Consider the following 8,582-nt stretch of genomic DNA (forward strand, 5'->3'; position numbering starts at 1 on the left):
GGTGTTACGCATATTTGAGAAATGCACGTTCTAAGCTATTCCCGCTGTTAGCACAGAAACCTTATAGTAAACATTAAGTTATGTAAATACAAATTAAGCCAGATAAAAAGCTAAGCATGCTAAACATTTCTTTCAAGCACACGCTTTCCAAGGCTTGATCTTACAACCCTCATAGTAACTTAACCCATCAGTTACACGACTTGTATCAGGTTTTCATGTCACTCGGTAAACGTGTTGCAAAGCCTTTACTTACATGAGTTGGGGAGGTTTATACAAAAATATCCTTCCTGTTCTGAAAGTTACCAGTTAAAATAGGTGTGATATATAGAGACACAGAGGACACCTGACCTGCGTGCCTCTGTCTCCATGGCAACAAGGTATGAGTCACCTGGGAGGAACACGGGAACATGGCAGGAAGTCTCAAGCCAACTTTTTTTTTTTTTTTTAAACTTTGCCTTTGTGCATTCCCATACTTGTGCATTGAATGCTCTACTTTCTCTCCATCTTAACTTGTATCAGATGTCAGCAAATTAGGATGCAAAAGTAAATGGGGGACCTGTGCATTCTTCTTTTATCCTGAGGTAGTTTAGGGCTGGTTTAAGCCCAGTGAAAACTGAAACCTCCACTGAAATTTGGACCTGTGTACTCTTATTGTTTCATATGAATGGCTGAATTCATTAATGCTCAAAGATTAGGTACAGAGTTAATAGGAAAGTTACTTTGTATGAAAAAATGTTAACAAAATACTACTTGAATGCAGAGAAACAAAACAAAGCAAACAGCATCATCAATGATTCTTTTGTAATTCTAATTAAAAGCGATAATGGAATAGTCTTATTTGATGTTAATAGTGCAGAAAAATGTCTAACAAAGCCATAAAAAATAAAGATTCATCAATAAATCAAAAATTCTTAAGATTTAACTGAGCCAATCAGATTCGTTTCATCAAGGTCTGTGCACTATAAACTATGCAGAAGCAGCTTCTAGCATTCTTCTTGTTTGGTTGTTAGAAAAGGAATAAAAAAAAATTAAATAAGTAGACATTTCTGAAAATATGACCAAGTGTTGCATGTTCTCTAATCAAAGGATTGTATAAACACATATTATATGTAAGGCTTCTGATATTTGGTTTTCATAAAATGTAAATTTCAGTGTTTATTTTTCAGCTAATTAGGAGTTTTTTGAAGATGCTTCAAATTGATGTTTATCAATGTTTTTGTGTTGCTATCATATTTCTTGGGATGCATTTTTATTATTTCAAATTAATAATACACTGTTACACCCTGCACAGCCCCTCCAAGTGCAGCCCCCATTCCACAGACACAGCATGCTCTCACCCACTCAGCATAGCTCCCAAAAGAGTGCTCCCCTAAGCACTCTCCTTCCCACAGCCCCAGTACTATTTATTTATTTTAAAGTATTTATATTCAGCACAAGTATGACAGTTTCATTGCAGATTACAAATTGTCAAAATATACATAAAGTATAAAAAAGATAAAATAAAATACATAGGAAATGAACAATACATTTAAATACTTTAGCATAATAGGTATATACAGTATTCATATCTATAAGCATAATCACATTAGTGAACTATCTACTGTGCTACTAGTTTGGTTTGAATGTTTGTGTGAACTATGTCTTCCCAGCAAATAATTTAGATGTTCATATTAAAAAACCCGCTGAGTGGGTAATTTTATCCATATATTCAGTGTCATCTGCAGTGCAACATAATAAAGCCAGCCTCTCGTTGACAGGTGGCCATTTTGAAAACCTGAAGTTGTGGGGAAGGAGTGACTAGGGATTTGTGAGGGTGTAGTCTGCTGGGGTCTAAACCTGAGGCTGGAGTAGCCAGTACAGTGGTAAGGCATGTCTGATGAGTCCCTGCTGGAATAGCGGCAGGGTATCTTCTGCCTGCAATGCCCACTTTCACCTCAGGTTGAGCCCTCGGGTGCTGAGGGCCGACTGGGCTTAGGTTAGTGGCCTCAAATCAGGACTAAGCAGGGATATAGTATGAAGCATAAGTGAACATTTGGAAACAGGAAGACCAGGTGAGATGAATCAGTGGATATGGAGAAATGAGAAAATATGCTGGAATCGATGCAGCAAGGTAAATTCTGGAAGCAGGACTCCAGCAAAGGGACAGAGAATGAGAACCAAACAATTACATAAGCCCAGACAGAAAACAAGATGGCTATCAGCAGGAAGTATGGGCCAAGGAGCTGGAAAAACTGAACAGTTAATCCCTAAAGCCCACAGAGGCCACTGTTGGCTGGAGGCAAAAACTGTCTATCAGGACCTTAAAGGATCTTTCCATTCAGGGAAGACTTGCACATGGGGTAAGAATATCTTGCAGAAATCTGTGGGGCCTTTCAATTTTGTGGATTGGTGGGTGAGAAGAGGGATTCTGACTATTTTTTAGAGCGCTAGCTTCAAAATAAAACAAACTTTTGTTCATTCTTCTTTTGTTTTGAAAATTAACTGGGAAATTTCAATGACAGCACATCCCTTCTACATACTGGTTACTCTCTCTGGACTAGCAGATATTCTTTTGCAAGTCCAAAACATTCACCCTATGGATCATGGTATATTTACAGATAGAAAAACTTCTCAAAATTATTTGTTCGAGGTATTAGTCAATACTTATCCATCACAAAAAGGAGACCAACAAAAACCTCTATTTGTCTTCATATGCAATGAACGTAAATCGTTTGCATCACTCGCAATCAATGACCTCATATAGGCAATTCTTGGTTGGAGCCTTCATGTTAGAGAGTGTACCGACTGGTAAGTAGTATATATCGCACTACCACTCCATGTATAATCATCGGTCATTCGAATACTTTTTTTTAAATATTTTTATGTGATATCGCCTTAAATTTGTGTCATTTCACCTTAATAAAATTATTATAAGACTTGTATCATTTCTTTATCATATCGCTACTTAGCTTATTTTTTTGACGTGTATGAAGAAACCGTTCGACTCAGTGCCATGAGGATAATAAATGCCCGACACGGTCCGTGTTTCGGTTTTTCACCTTCTTCATAGGGCCATGATCTTTTTGTTCAAAGTAGATGTCCGTGCTCTGCTGTTAACGTGAAGAAACGTTAACAGCAGAGCACGGACATTTACTTTGAACAAAAAGATCATGGCCCTATGAAGAAGGTGAAAAACCGAAACACGGACCGTGTCGGGCATTTATTATCCTCATGGCACTGAGTCGAACGGTTTCTTCATACACGTCAAAAAAATAAGCTAAGTAGCGATATGATAAAGAAATGATACAAGTCTTATAATAATTTTATTAAGGTGAAATGACACAAATTTAAGGCGATATCACATAAAAATATTTAAAAAAAAGTATTCGAATGACCGATGATTATACATGGAGTGGTAGTGCGATATATACTACTTACCAGTCGGTACACTCTCTAACATGAAGGCTCCGACCAAGAATTGCCTATATGAGGTCATTGATTGCGAGTGATGCAAACGATTTACGTTCATTGCATATGAAGACAAATAGAGGTTTTTGTTGGTCATGGTATATTTAGTCATTTAGGAGTACATTTTCAAAGGCTTTTGAAGTCACAGCTTAGTCCAAATCTATGTGGAACTGGTATCAAATCTTTTGTGCTGTCTTCTGATATGAAGATCTTCATTACCTTTGTAGATTCGAAAACTATTTCATGGTGCCTCAGGTTAGTGATTGCTACCCTCTCTTATCCATAACCCTTGTAAAAAAAGACTTCCACAAACTGTCTGCAGCTGTACTTATTCCTTTTCTCTTTCCAGTGATGTCCATCTGACTATTATCAAAAACTTGAACACTTATTCTATACTCAGCGATTTCATTGCTGGTGTCAATGTTGAGTCACCACAGGAATTGTAAGTAATCTGTTGTCTTCTTGAATGATGCAACAGTAAAACATCTGATGAATGTCAACTGTTAATGGCAACAGGTACTTTTCTGAAATTAATCAGCACTTGAATCAAATGCATATTTGACCTGTAATCTGCGGATGGCCTATGCCAAAGATAGAAAGGTACCAGCATTCTTCACTTTCTTTCAGTTATGGAGCTGGGTCTGCGTAATTGATACCTTTTTTATGAAGGTCACACAATTAAACTTTGTCTCTGGTTTTCTCTCCAGGGTTCACTGTAGTGAAACAAGTCAGGAGAGATCCTGTTAATACTATTTATCATTTCTAAAGCACTGCTAGACATATGCAGCACTGCCTGTTTTCTGCTGTTGGGAAGATAATGTCTTATGACCGAATTTTCATTGCCCCGTGCATGTAAAAAACGGGGGTTACATGCGTGGCTGGGTCTTGCACACGCTGCGCGCAATTTCAAAGGGGCCCAGCCATGTGCGTAATCCCCATAATGTGCCGAATTTCTGGGCCCAGATAAAGGGATGGGGAGGGGCAGTCTGGGGGGTGGGGAGGGGCAGGGCTGGAGGTGGCCAGTACAGCGGCCATTTGCTGCTGTGCCAGGGGAAATGCGCAACTTGCTACAGCTCCTGTTGAGAAGCAAAAGGTAAAACAAAAAAAAAATGGGGATTAGATAGGATAGGGATAGGGGGTGGGGAGGAGAGGAGAGGGGAAGGGGAAGAAAGGTTAAATAGAGGTGTAGGGAACTGGGAAAGGCCGGGATGTGTTGCGCATGGGAATTGCATAAGTCCTCCCCCCTTGCGTGCGCCGCCTGCACATGTGCGCATGACCCAACGATGTTATAACATGCACGTGCCGGTGCGCGCATGTTATAAAATCAGCGCGTCCATGTGTGTGCGCTTGCTTCTTTAAAAATCTACCCCTATGTGTCTGAAATGAGAATGGAGGAACCCAGCTGTTTGACTCATCAATGAAGAATTCTTTATACATCATATTTGCATTTACAGTCTGGAACACTGTACTCTAAAGTCTCTCATCACAGTTCCCTAACTTGGAGATGACTAAGTAGATCTGGAAAAATCTGGTAGTTTTCTATAACCATACTTCTCTTTAATGTAGAAGTGATTAGGACAAGGCTTGAAAAAGGATGCACACTGGAAGGCACTGATGCTGGAAATAAATACATTAATGCTGTCTGGTTTGTGCACTCTATTAATGCAGACATCACTGACCATCACCTATCTGAGGATGAATCTTTTTTGTTATTGTTGCACTACTGGTAAACCTTGTGTATTGTAAAAGACATAGGAAGCCAGTTGGCATGGTGGGTGAGGCTTACAGTGGGATGGGGCCAATTGTTCACTCCTTAATTGATATAAAAGAGAGTCCCAACCAGATTATTCGGAAAGCTGAGTATCGACTGTATATATATATATAAATGCAGATGATATCCAGATCTTTGTGCCCCTGGGACATCTGTGAAAAAATGGGTATCAGGTAGTAAATTGGTGTTGAATTCCAAGAAAACAGAAATTTTGCTTTTGGGAAATAACAGATTAGATCTTCCATTGAAATGGATGGGGGAGAACATTTTTCCAAAGGGGGAAGTTAAATCTCTTGGAGTACAATTAGATTTAGCTTTGAATTTAGAAAAACATGTCTCTCTTTTGATGAGGAAATGTTTGTTGCGCGTCCCGGCTGCGTTGGTGCCATGGTCAGGCCTGCACACCTCGCGCTGCCCTCCACCAGTTCCGGCCTTGCTGCAGCCGCTAGCTCCCGACATCCCTGACATTCTCCCCAGGTGTCCTCGGCCTCCTCCACGCCACAGGCCTCTCAGCGGAGCTCCCATAGGGGCTCCGTGTCTTCCATCTCCTCGGCCCCGCCCCTAGGCGAGCGCGTGCGGCCGATGTCTCGCCCTTTAAAGGGCCAAGCGCGGGAAACCCGGGTCAGACGCATGCTGAGGACATCACACGGCCACAGTATACAAGGTGAGGCTCTATCCCCAGACCCTCGCCTTGGCAATCGGGTCGACACCTCGGTGTTTCTAGTTTTGCCTGTTCCTTGCTCCTGTGCCTGATCCTGTGTTCCAGTGTCTCCTTGTTCCAGTGTTTCCTTGTTCCAGTGTTTCCTCGTTCCAGTGTTTCCTCGTTCCAGTGTCTCCTTGTTCCAGTGTTTCCTCGTTCCAGTGTTTCCTCGTTCCAGTGTCTCCTCGTTCCAGTGTTTCCTTGTTCCAGTGTTTCCTCGTTCCAGTGTCTCCTTGTTCCAGTGTTTCCTTGTTCCAGTGTTTCCTCGTTCCAGTGTCTCCTCGTTCCAGTGTCTCCTTGTTCCAGTGTTTCCTTGTTCCAGTGTTTCCTCGTTCCAGTGTCTCCTTGTTCCAGTGTTTCCTTGTTCCAGTGTTTCCTTGTTCCAGTGTTTCCTCGTTCCAGTGTCTCCTTGTTCCAGTGTTTCCTTGTTCCAGTGTTTCCTTGTTCCAGTGTTTCCTCGTTCCAGTGTCTCCTTGTTCCAGTGTTTCCTTGTTCCAGTGTTTCCTCGTTCCAGTGTCTCCTCGTTCCAGTGTTTCCTTGTTCCAGTGTTTCCTCGTTCCAGTGTCTCCTCGTTCCAGTGTTTCCTTGTTCCAGTGTTTCCTCGTTCCAGTGTCTCCTTGTTCCAGTGTTTCCTTGTTCCAGTGTTTCCTCGTTCCAGTGTCTCCTCGTTCCAGTGTTTCCTCGTTCCAGTGTTTCCTCGTTCCAGTGTCTCCTTGTTCCAGTGTTTCCTTGTTCCAGTGTTTCCTCGTTCCAGTGTCTCCTTGTTCTAGTGTCTCCTTGTTCCAGCGCCTCCTTGTCCCAGTGTTCCCGAGGTCCTCCGTGTCTTCAGCATCTGTCTTGTTCCTGCTCCACGTTCCCTGGTTGTACCCTTCAGACTGATTCTTGGTACTGACCTCTGCTTGCCTGACTACAACTGACTGCTCCCTGGACCCGACATTTGCCTGCCTACTGACCATGTTTACCGCTGCCTGGAACTGACCTCTGCCTGCCTGACCATGTTGACCACCACCTGGAACTGACCCTGGCTTATCATGTCTACGCTCAGAGTGACCTTGGAATTGACCCCTGCTTTGGCTGACCACTTCTGGACAGATACGCTGGCTTTGACCATTGTGTTTCACTCGGACACTCTCTCTTCTTGCCTTCTGTGACCACCAGACTGACCTGCTTGGACTCTGACCATGACCTTCATCTGACCAGACCCACATGCCCTGCCTGTTCCATCTGGAGAGCCTTCCTGAACTACTACCTCCCTGAGGTCTCCAGAGTCTCCAGTTCAGGTCTGGTCCATCCTCTCTGCATCAGCTGCACACCCTGGCTCGTGGTGGACACACCTCTCTGCTACCACTCTGGGAGACCCTATGAGACCCACCTAAGTCCAGGCGGTACGGGTACCCAAGGGCTCAACCTGCAGAAATCCCGGACTGTTATTGGCAAAGCTCCAGCTAGCCTCCATCTCCTCATGTGCTCTGCCTCCTGGTGACAGGCGCTCTCTGGGTCTGACCAGAGGGCTGTACCAATCCTGCACCAGGCCAAGGGTCCACCTCCAGCACAAAAGGTTGCGAAGGCCATGGACTCGGTGGAGTCTCCGGCCTCGCAGGCCATCCCTAATCTGGTCACTCATGTCCAAGAACAACAATGGATCATGGAAGCCTTGGCCTTCTCCATGGAAAAGATGCGTTCTCAATTGGAGGAATCAGCCATGGCCAACCCAGGGGCTCTTGCCCATACCCTGTCCTCACGGGCACTGCTGACCCTCCCACTTCCACTCTGTTTCAATGGGGATCCTCGTCTATGTCAAGGTTTTATTAATCAATGCTACATGCAGTTCTCACTGCAAACTTTGCTCTTCCCAGATAAAGTGACAAAGATCACATTCATCCTCTCGCATCTTGAGGTGAAGGCCCTGGCATGGGCTTCCCTGCTCTGGGAGCATGCCAACATAATTCTACTCCACCTCCCTCAGTTTATATCTGTCTTCCAATGCACCTTTGAGGACCCAGGTCGACAGGCGGTCGCTGGCCACCACCTACTCCACCTCCGTCAAGGTTCACACCTGCTAGCCGAATATATGGTGGAGTTCCAAACTCTGGCAACAGAGTTGGGCTGGCAGGATGACTGTCTGCAGGCACTCTACATCAAGGGACTATCTCCTGTCCTTAAAGATGAGCTGGCTGCCCAGGAGATCCCTGCATCTCTGGAAGACCTGATTTCTCTGGTCAGAAGGATCGACTACCGTCTTCGGCAACGGCATCAGGAAGTAAGGGCTCTTTGACCTCCTGCCCTACAGCCACCCCATTCTGCGAGCCCCCGGTTGAAGGCCTTACCTGCGGCCCCTCAACCTCCCGAGGAACCAATGCAGATCAACTGTGGCCACCTGATTCCAGAAGAACATCTCCGACGAAGTAAATCTGGACTCTGCCTTTATTGCGGTGGCTCTGGCCATCTTCTCTAGACTTGACCAGTGGATCTGGGAAACTCCAAATTCTGGCGGGGACCGAGCTTGGGCGCTACAGTTTCTGGCCCTCAACTATTGCTGCCAGTCTCCCTTTTCAGGGAGTCACGTTCATTCGCCACCACCGCCCTCGTGGACACTGGGGCGAGTGGAAATTTCATTTTAGAGGAGATTGTCACACTCCTTCAGATACCAGTTCAACCATTGGA

General features: G+C 44.3%; 1 protein-coding gene across 1 annotated transcript in view; it reads right to left on the reverse strand.

Annotated features, from left to right (window-relative positions):
* LOC115084320 (anterior gradient protein 3-like) overlaps positions 1 to 367 on the reverse strand; it is a 73,435-nt gene extending 73,068 nt beyond the window's left edge. Inside the window, exon 1 of the mRNA XM_029589032.1 lies at positions 254 to 367. The gene's annotated coding sequence lies outside the window, so the exon portion shown is untranslated. The remainder of the gene's footprint in view (positions 1 to 253) is intronic.
* Positions 368 to 8,582: the final 8,215 nt, after the last annotated feature.

This window comes from Rhinatrema bivittatum, chromosome 2, assembly GCF_901001135.1.
Source record: "Rhinatrema bivittatum chromosome 2, aRhiBiv1.1, whole genome shotgun sequence".
NCBI lineage: Eukaryota > Metazoa > Chordata > Amphibia > Gymnophiona > Rhinatrematidae > Rhinatrema > Rhinatrema bivittatum.